The 10879-nt window shown below is 35.4% G+C and overlaps 2 protein-coding genes across 9 annotated transcripts in view; one reads left to right on the top strand and one right to left on the bottom strand.

The window, feature by feature from the left end:
• IMMP2L (inner mitochondrial membrane peptidase subunit 2) overlaps window positions 1-10879 on the bottom strand; it is an 848292-nt gene that overhangs the window by 424252 nt on the left and 413161 nt on the right. The window lies entirely within an intron of this gene.
• Window positions 1-10879, top strand: part of LRRN3 (leucine rich repeat neuronal 3) — a 35247-nt gene that overhangs the window by 19445 nt on the left and 4923 nt on the right. The window contains exon 2 of one of the 2 annotated variants that reach the window (XM_025464658.3): window positions 7395-7548. The exons of the other annotated variant lie outside the window; for it this stretch is intronic. The gene's annotated coding sequence lies outside the window, so the exon portion shown is untranslated. The remainder of the gene's footprint in view (window positions 1-7394; window positions 7549-10879) is intronic. 2 annotated transcript variants of the gene reach the window in all.

The following is a 10879-nucleotide window of genomic DNA, read 5'->3' on the forward strand; positions in this document are numbered from 1 at the left end:
CTCATTTAACTTTAGTCTTTTCTATTCATTACCTAAAGTCAATACATATTTCTTTTGTTATGTCACTATTTTTAGGGATCTCGCATTCCCTCAAATGTTCATTACTCAGAGGTAGTCTAATCCTTAAAGAGTATAGTGTTCAAATATCCCTGGAAACTTATAAAGCCCATTATGAGCAGGTATAATATGAATTAATTTGATCCTGTTTGTCAATAATAATTTCTAATGAACTCAAGGTAGTCTTAGGCAACTAAATCTCACAAGGTTGTCACCCTGAGGCAGGCCTACATAATGAACCCTGTGTAAACAGCTGTTGTGATATTCCTGTAAAGTTAAGTGGCTGTAAAGTAGGTGTCTCCAGAAGGAAACACAGCTTTAACTTGCATGTAGTACCTTTTATTTCCACACATGAAACATAAAATAAAGCTTCACTGACCCTCTACACATCCAAGAACTAACTCTGTCTGCCCTTTCAGACTTCTTCAAAGTACCACCAGGTCATCTCCCATTGATCATTTGTCAACACAAGCATTAGAGATAGAGTCCAGGACTGGATTAATAATGAGTGTCTTCTCACTGGAAGATGCAAACATGCACAAAGACGTGTAAACTGCCTCTTTTCCTTGATGGTTACTTTCGAGACTCAACACCATAATCCAGGAGGATTTTTTCAAGCTTTCAGTGTAGTTTTTGTTGTCCTTCTGTTTTAAAATCTTACAGCTCTGGACACAAATATGGCCCCATTGTTTTAAGCAATGTGTCAGGAGTCTTAGGGAGAAGTCATATAGCATGAAGGAAGTCTGGCACTTTCCAAATGAAAATAAATAGTTCCTTGCTCATTATTAAGGAACTAATGACATAGACTATATCAGTATTATCAGTTCTAAGTTACAGTAACAGAAAAGCATCATCTATCACTGAACTTATGGCAGCCACGTGCTGACCCATGACACACTCGAAATGTGGTGCTATGATTTATTCTCTTGTTCACTGCATTTGAAGAAATTTTTCAATCACAGGAGCTCATTTTATTTTACTTCCTTTCAAAATTTATTTTCATAATCCTTAGTAAAAATATAAAACACACTGATATTTATGCTGTTATGTTTAGTAGCAAAGAAAAACAACATTTTATCATATGCAGAACAGAAACTGAACTCCCCAGAGACTCTCTGCTCTCAGTTCTTGTCAGAGGAACATGCTTTACTGGAATGTAATTTTGAGTTTTCTCTAATAATACTACAACTAAAATATTCTTCATTCTCTATCTGTAGTACATCATAAGATTTTTGTCCAGAAGCTTTCTTATCTTCTTTACAATGACTTTCTGTTCTGCCAAACTGAGCTAATCAAGGAGTACAGATGTGATGAAAACCTTTTTTGGCTACCATCCTTCTGTAACAAATCTATGCTTAAGAAGTCATCCTTTCTGAGAGTGGTATAAAGGCATTTACTTGCAGCAACAATATAGAACAAACTATTTTTCTTTCTTTCTTTCTTTCTTTCTTTCTTTCTTTCTTTCTTTCTTTCTTTCTTTCTTTTTTTTTTGAGGGGTGGGAGGAACACACACATGCCTATTATGTGCTCTCATATATAAGACCTAGGGAAGGCAATGTAAGATCAGAAACACAAGGCAGCACGCATGTACCTAGTCCATGTAATCAACTGAAGCTGGAATCACTGTTTTTTGTTTTGTTTTGTTTTGTTTTTTTAACTACGCCAGGAAGATAGATAGTCGTCAGGTGACTCAGAGAATGGAGACTTCAAAGACTCAGGTTAGGGTATTTGGCTGTCTTCCAATGAAGAAGAAAATGATTTAAAAATCGCTTGAATTATCTGCATAATTACCCCAAACACTTTCATCTGAAACGTAGAATAATTGATAGCAGGTCTCCATCAGACATGCATTTCCAAACTACTGTACTGCAATACTGTGAGTATTTCTTGTCATTCAGTCAGGGGATTGCTAGGGAAGCTATCTCCAAAGGTAGGTGGAAATGCCTCTGAAGATAAAAAGATGGCATCATATAGAAATAAATTATCCCCCTGCCTTAGCTTCCCAAATAAACTGGAACTGAACAATAAGAATGAGCTCTTTGAAATCAAAAGTATCAAGGAAAAAATGAAAGCATATATACAAAGACTTTCCTCTTCACCCACGTGAAATTTTTAAATATAAATTCATGCCTAGTGAAATCAATTATCCTTAACATCTACTGATAGGAATAAAAATTGGAACAAAATGGGAAATTTTAGTATGAGAGTTTAGTCAATCACATTGAAGATTTTTTGAACAGAAGGGATCTTCATATAAACATGTATATGCATGCACACATTTTATCAAGACAGTAATTATTTTGCCCATAAAAATACATAAATTGTTTCTGAGATACAAGTAAAAAATAGTCTCCAAAATCTCTATAAATTTGTAAATGTCCTAAGAATCCTTTCATAGACTACTTCTCACCCTAGTAAAATTGGTTCCCTTTGTGTATGCCATGGTTTGACACACATGTAAAATGTAAACAAACATAATGAAAACCTGAAAGTATAATGAAATGTCTATGTAAATTTATCTGTCCTTAAGATTATTTTTGCATAAAGGAAAATACTGGAAGAGCTTTGAGCTTATTTATTTAAGAGTATTACAAAACTTATGTAATTATAGCACTTAGGGGGCATCTTTCTTTAGAAATGAAGTCACTACAGATCACAAGGTCTTCTCTCAATTCTTGGGTCTGCATGCTTTCAGCACCCTGCTGCCAAAGTACCGTCAATCACCCAAATAGAGATCTATAGTTCAATTATGACCTGAAGCAAGATTTCCATTACCCTGTTTCCCAAATTGGAAAATAAGATGATTATACTACAGTCTAACATTAGTGAATGTTAAGGATAATGCATAAGTGAGTGCTTTTCCCCAAAGACGCCTACAACTTGGGGCTAAACAAATGCTAAATAACAAGGGAATAATAAAAAAGGATTTTAAAAAGTGATTTAGGCAACCAAACTCCACTGGCTCTCACAAAATATTGAATGAAGTACTGTTATGTTTTACTATACAGTTCCTCAATACATGAAGTGATTCTCATAGACGTCAAGCATAAAGAGACGAGTTCTGGTTTAGAAATATCATTTGTTTTGCTAATCATGTACAAAAATCAACTTCACATATAATGCTATTAATGAAGTGCTCAGTTGAGCAAAAACTATAATTAAAAATAAATACAAATCAGAATTCTTTTCATAATGAGAAATGACAGTATCATGATAAGCTGGTAATTTGTGAATATACCGAAATCACTACACCAATATGAAACAGTTCTGAGACTCGGATTTCATTCCTCACCTTTTAAACAAAATTATAAGGAAGGAATTTCTGCACTGAAAATTATCCTACTTGATTGTCGCTATGCTCTAACTAGCTTCCACAAATCTCATGTTTTGGGGGTGCTGCATTTGGAATTGTTTTTTTTTTTTTTTAAGAAAACTATATGACCCTGCTTTACTTTATTCCTATGGATCTCCCCACATAGCACAAGCCTCAAATCTGAAAACAGTAGAAGAAAAAAAGATAAAAGTCCAAGACTCCCTCAAAATCTGCCTAACAGCATATTTTAGGATTTGGGAGAAAAAAAAGAATTGTGCTATTTAAGTTACTCTTGGTTTCTCTAAAAGAAATTCATTGCAAGCTTAATTTCATAAGGGATGGAAATAGTACATGATTTCAGATCTGCAGGAATGTTCTCTGTGTTCAAATATAAGGTCTTGAACATGACAGGGACACAAAATAATATCAAATCTACTCTCTTCTTTCTTTCTCTGTACCTATAGCTATTCCTATCATAAGGGCAGAGACTCTAAGCCAGTTTGAGAATCTCAAAATATCTGATGTGAGAATCTGAAAATGCCAGAATCTAAGGAAATTAATCTCAAATGATGGTATCCATGAACTGTATGGGTATCCATTACATTTCAGCACATAAATTCAGTACAATAACAAAAATAATTTTGCTCTAAGTCCAACATGCTTCTGTATAATGGCAAGTGTATAGGAAATCTCTATGGGATTCATAGAATATTAATAATCAATTTGTACACAATAGTGAAAATTTTATTCGAACCCCACATTTTGCAAAGAACTAAGAGAATGGCACAGCAAAACTCTGACCCAGAAAACAGGTTTTCTTATTCTACAACACTTAGCTGCCTTTGAAATTTCATTTGCATAAAACTTTTTTTTTAACCAGATAAGGAGAAACAAATAAGAAAAACCAGGTACCCATCTAGTTGAAGGAAACACCTTTCTGAAAAGCTAAGATGATGGTTGCTATGTTAATAAACACTTGAGAGAAAGTAGAGTTTACTAGCATTAAAAGATAAACTGAAGAGTATTAAAATTTCAAGTTCATTTGAGTGAAAATCCATTCCAGTAGGGCAGCACCAAACTGGAAGCACCTCCACTGACAGGCAGTTGAAGAGAGACTTATAGAGACAATGTGGGAGCAAAGAAAGAGAATTATTGATTAACTCTAGTTTAAAGTCGCCTTGGCTGGTTCTCGTAGGTTTCTATTTCATAATCTTGAGGCATTTGCAGGCTTAGATTCTGGTTTGCTTACAAGGGCCTCTGGTTATGGGCCACTTCAGTCTAACTGTCTCCTTGTTTAATTAATTTAACAAGACTGGGCTTCAGAGGCAAAATGAAGGGATCTGAATATACATCTGAGAGGGTGTGAACTGGCAAGTCATTTAACCTTTTTGGCCTTATATAGAGAGTAAGGATAATAATAGTGTCTACAAAAAGAGCGGACATGAGGCTTACCTTTGAGAATACATGTAAGGTATGAGACCAGTGGCACAGGACATGTTTGGCATTGATGTATTATTATTATTAACTGCTACTACTATACCCACCATCTTCCTGAGCATTTCCCTTTTCTCTGCCCATTCCTTAGGCAGCTAATATTGACCATGAGGGCTGAGTGCTATCACATCACACTTGGGGATTCTTCCCACCTCGCAAGCCAATTTGGATTCGGCGAGAGCCAAGGGAAATAAACCTAACTGTGGCAGGCCTATAGACTGAGATGACAGTGGGGGAATTTGCACTAGAAATAATGACTAAAGTCTCCAAATTTTCAATAATACTTTAGAATAAACCACCTTTGCATGAGTCATTTCATCTCTGAGGGCCTCTACCACTTTATTTCTAAGAGAAGATGGATGGTTCAGAAAGTGAGATCTTTGGAGCCCTTTTAGGATCAGATACTCTGGGCAGGAAAGCCAAGCTGGGTACCATCTAGATCTTTCCAGATGTCTGCCTTCCCACACTCTCTACCACCACCCTACCTCCTGTGCTAACCAGAATAGATCTTCTTTCCTATGTTTGATTTAATGTAAATACAGGTAAGACTTTATGTGAACAAAGGGTTTTATGTTCAAACTTAGGTTGAGAACAAATGGATCTCTATAACCATTTCCACCTAAGAATTTACAACACCAAAAATAATGCTGATTTTATATGATACCAAATATATCCAGGTGGCTGAAACTTCAATAGTATCAAAAATCCTTCTCTCTCAGGGTGCCTGGGTGGCTCAGTCGATTAAGCATCTGCCTCCAGCTCAGGTCATGACCTTGGGGCTCTGGGATTGAACCCCACATCAGGCTCCTTGCTCATCAGGGAGTCTGCTTCTTCCTCTCTCTCTCTGTCTCTGTCTCTGTCTCTGTCTCTCTCTCTCTCCCACTGCCCCTTCCCCAGCTTGTGCTTGCTCTCTATCTCAAATAAATAAACGTAAAAAAAAAAATCCCTATCTTCCAATTTAGCAAATAATCATAATGGTTATATTGTATATATGTCAATATTAATATTTACTGACAACTCATTTTTTTAATATTTTATTTATTCATGAGACACACACACACACAGCAAGAGAGAGAGAGAGAGAGAGAGAGTGAGAGAGAGAGAGAGGCAGAGACACAGGCAGAGGGAGAAACAGGCTCCATGTAGGGAGCCCAACATGGGACTGGATCCCTGGTCTCCAGGATCATGCTCTGGACTGAAGGTGGCGCTAAACTGCTGAGACACCTGGGCTGCCCAGACAACTCATTTTTCAATCAAGGGAACTAATCCAGGCAATTTACTTACCCAGTGCTTAGTATGCCTTAATTTGATGACTAAGGTAACTCTCTTCATTTACTACTGTGTAGATATAAACATGAAACAAAATAGCAATAACTCCAGGAAATTAATCTGACAGTGTTTCAAAACCTCATGACTAGAATGCACTGACCCTAACATGTTAATGACATAGGCCTAGGGTGCTGAATATAAACTTGTGATCAATTACATACAAAGGTTAAAACTGAGTAAGTCAGTTTACCCACAACTATTTTTTAGACATCTTTCTAAAAACCACTCATGTTCACAGAGATGTATATATCTTTTAGAAATGGAAGGAACCTTAACTGTCATATAACCAATTCCTAAATTTTAATAATCTATAACTTGAAGTACAGGAAAGTAAGATGTCCTGTCCACAATTACAAGATCATCTAGTAACTTGACCCATGTTTCATATCCAAAGCAAATTTTCTTCCCCTATATCGATTTTTTATTAACAGATGAATACTATAACGTTCACTAGACTATTCGAGATAGTTACCATTAACTACTCCCTGAAGGTTGATCTACAAATTCAAACAATTAATTAGTTTTGAAAAACTGGAAAATAAATATTTCTCAAGGAGAAATGAATACTCTTTCACAGAAATGCATATAGTATAATTCAACACCACCTTTGGGATATGGAACCTTCAATCAGGATCAAAGAAAGATTAAGTCTTACAACAGAGGAATATAAAGTCACATAATGGGAAAATAGAATTTAAGTTCCTTACACAAATGAACTTAGCTAGTAATTTGCTATAGAAGAAAAGGAAAAACTGGGCATTAATGTAGCCATGGCAACTTCCTATCTTCACCAATTTTTTAACTTAAATATCCAAATGTTTCTCTTCTCCTGATTCTATAGTCTTTATAATACACATAATAAGATACAGGAAAGAAGGCACACTTTGTTCTGAAGCTTTAACATTGTAAAAATTCATCTGAAAGACAGTGGATTTTAAATCTTCTTCCCCACCATGTTTCCTCAGTATAATTTTTTTAAATTTGTTTTAAAGATTTTATTTATTTATTCATGAGACACACACAGGCAGAGACATAGGCAGAGGGAGAAGCAGGCTCCCTGCAGGGAACCCCACGTGAGACTCCATCCTGGGTCTCCAGGATCATGCCCTGGGCTGAAGGCAGGGCTAAACCGCTGAGCCATCCAGGCTGCCCTCCCCAGTATACTTTAGTTGTTGTTGTTTTTTCTTTTTTTTTTAATCAGCATCATAACAGAACACAGAACATCCAGGCTGCTTCTGTTAGATGGCCAGAACTAAGCATCCCCTCTTTGGTACATCCACGGAGAACTGCATAAACTTTTATCATGTCAAGTCTGTTGTACAGCACTATGCATACCCTCGATAACTGCAAACTTGGTGAGTAGATATTGCCTCTGATGTACTGCTGACTCTCCAGCAGCTACAACAGTGCCTCCCAAAAAGTAGTTGTTCAATAATGCTTCTTAAGTGATAAAATACAGATGAAGCTAAGGAAAAAAGAATTTTTTGATTTAGGAAAAGGAAGCTTTTGCCCTAAAAGTTTCCACATATAATTATGTCTAGAAACAGTTTCTCTTTCTATTTAGATTGAAGAAGCCTCAAGTTATAATGAGTATCCGAAGGTATTAAAAATATTGTAAGATTTGAGAAGTCCTAACATTTCTTTCTCTCAATATCCTAAACTGTTAAGTTTCATGTTGTTGGCCAGAATAATTATACATGTGTTATACATACAATTTGAAACATAAAATGTTTTAGGACTTTGACTCTTTGTTAGGTAAAATCTACATGGAGAAGCCAATAAGAAAAATGAAAGATACTGTGAAAAAAAATTTAAAAACACAAAGCACTATGTTGAATTAAATTCCACAACTTAAAATGCCTTAAAAAAAAATTTTTAGGGACACCTGGGTGGCTCAGCAGTTGAGCATCTGCCTTCGGCCCAGGGTGTTATCCTGGAGTCCTGGGATCGAGTCCCATGTCATGCTCCCTGCATGGAGCCTGCTTATCTCTCTGCCTATGTCTCTGCCTTTCTCTCTGTGTGTCTGTCATGAATAAATAAATAAAATCTTTATTTTTATTTTTTTTTTTTAAATCTTTAAAAAAAATTTTTTTAAAGGTCTTCTGAACCAACTCCCCCTCCACACACACACAAAAGCCTTAACTGTCAAGTTTTATTCTGTCAATGAAAAATAATCTTTAATCTGTAAATTTTTAGAAATCTTATGAGATTAGAAATGAAAGCACAGTGACTGATACGGTAGGCCCTCAGCAAACATTTAGGGAAAGACAGATGGAAGAATAAATGAAAGTAGATAAATGATAAGTTCTAATGAGGGCTGATGTTGAACTTGTAGGATTCATTCATTCAAGTCATTTAAAGTCATTCAAGTCATTTAAAAGAGCCTTTCTATAATACATTTCCCTGAGATGTCAGTTTTCATTCCTGGTGTCATTAACGTTATCTTCTGAACTCTTACAATATTCAATTATAGTTTATTTTGCTTTAATATATAATAAAAGTTCAGTCGCCTTTAAGACTAAAAGAATGTACAAAAATGACCTTCTAAAATAGTTTTACATTTAAAAAGCAACTGAAAAGAAAATAGTTAATTATGAGCTTGTTCTTAGCTCCCATGAATAGGACCATATACATGAATGTCCACCCTAAAAAGAGGAGAATAAGTTATTGACAATGCATACACTGTCAAGAGTATATACTGTAACAAGAGTTTGTATGGCTTATCTATTATTTCATCTCATCTCTGCATATGTAGAGATATGCAGTGTGGATAATTAGAAAGAGATGCCAAGCCTAAACACAAAACTTGGGTTCTATTGTTACCCATCATTTATTAGCTGTGTGATCTCTGGCTGATGGATCTCAATACTCTTATAATAAAAAAAAAAAAAAAAGGGAATTTAAGTTATCTTCCAGCTAACCCCACAAGGTCATTATTAACATAAAATAAACAATGAATAAGAAAAGGCTTTAAAAACCATAAAGCATTAAGATATAAGATATTATTACTGCCTTACTATCCTGAAAACAATCTATGCCAAAGAGTCCATTAGTGAAAGTACCATAATCATTTCCAAAGATATGAGAAAAAAATCAATATTACAATGAAGAAAGGCAAAATTTCCACATCTCCATTGTGCTTCTCATACTGACAGTTTCTTCCTACAGATCTGGAGAAATAAAATTTGACTTGCTCACTACTATAACAACTCTCCTTATTTTCAAAAGCTTCCAGAACAAATCTAGTTCAAATGTGGTTGTTTCTGGCATATGGCTATATAAATAATGAAATGAGCTCAGAAAAGAGTTTCTAATTAAACAAAGATATAATTTAAGAAAAGAGAAGAAGAATTTCAAACTGAAAAGTGGCATTATTAGGTTAATGTCCCCCAAAATAAGTTTTCATCTTAAATATTTCTAATCCTGTAGGTAACATATGGATATAGGCCTCCCTTTGCTCTACCGGAGAAAGTCGATTTAACTGATTAATTGGCAGAAGTTATGTTTTCTTAGTTTTCAACTGACTGATTTATGGGAACATGCAGAAAAATATTTTGTACTTTGTACTTTAGGCTTTTTCTCCATTTTGGAAGAAAGAGGAAGTAGATTTCTATTTTAGTTGTATTCAGGTATCCTTCCTATGCACTCCCATATCAGCTATACAGTAAATTGTAACCATCTGTTTACTTGTGCTTCTCCCTCCAGACTAAAAACTTAAGGAGGGATGAGAACATGTCCAGGTTATTTTTTATTCTCATGCTATTAACACAGTAACTGGAACACAGAAGGTACTCATTAAATGTTGACTGAATAAATTAAGGAATAAACTGCAGATATAATATTAGACTGACTTTTCTTTAATGCCTAATGTTCCTTTGGATTATACTCAAATTTAGTCTTTGGATTTTAGTAATATAGGCAACATGCATTCTGTGTAATAGATTTATGCAAGTTAAGCAGCTGAATATTGAAATTAGTAAATTAAACAGATTGAATTGCTTAAATTATATGTAGAGAAGATGAATATATACATTTATTAATATAACTCAGTTATCCTTTCATTCAAAACATTTCTGGAGAATTTACTACATTCTAATTACCGTGCCCAGGAGCTGAGAATGGAAAGGCAGACAGGCCTCCAGATCTCAAGGAGATGAATACTGGTTGAGGCAGAGAATCAAGTAAATATTCTGACAGAGATGTGTGCTAGGACCATGGGATCACTGTGGATGGCAGGGAGGTACAGCCAGAGGGGAGGGGTTATACAGAAGGCTTCACAGAGAGGTGATGCATGAACTAAGGTTTGACAAAAACAGAGTTAGCTTACGACAAAGAAACAGGAATTCTAGACAGGGAGAAGATGAGGTGCCCAGAGCCCTGCTGACAGAGTGAAGGCTGTCTGCAGAACTGCAGAAGATGAGGAGAAACAAAGAGAAAGAGAAGAGAGACCACAGATTGTGGAGGGTCCTATGAGCCAAATTTAACAGGAATCTTCAGTGAAGAAGGAGCTGTAGGAGATTCTCTTCTAAAGGGACTCAGTCTACTTACAAGAGATTAGGAATAATAGCTAGAAGGTCCGGTTTAAAACAAAACAACAAAAAAGGACTCAATCATAAAAAAATAATGGCATCTTACCATTTGCAAACAACATTGATAGACCTAGAAGGTATTATGTTAAGTGAAGTA

The sequence above is a fragment of the Canis lupus genome, chromosome 14, assembly GCF_003254725.2.
Source record: "Canis lupus dingo isolate Sandy chromosome 14, ASM325472v2, whole genome shotgun sequence".
Lineage (NCBI taxonomy): Eukaryota > Metazoa > Chordata > Mammalia > Carnivora > Canidae > Canis > Canis lupus.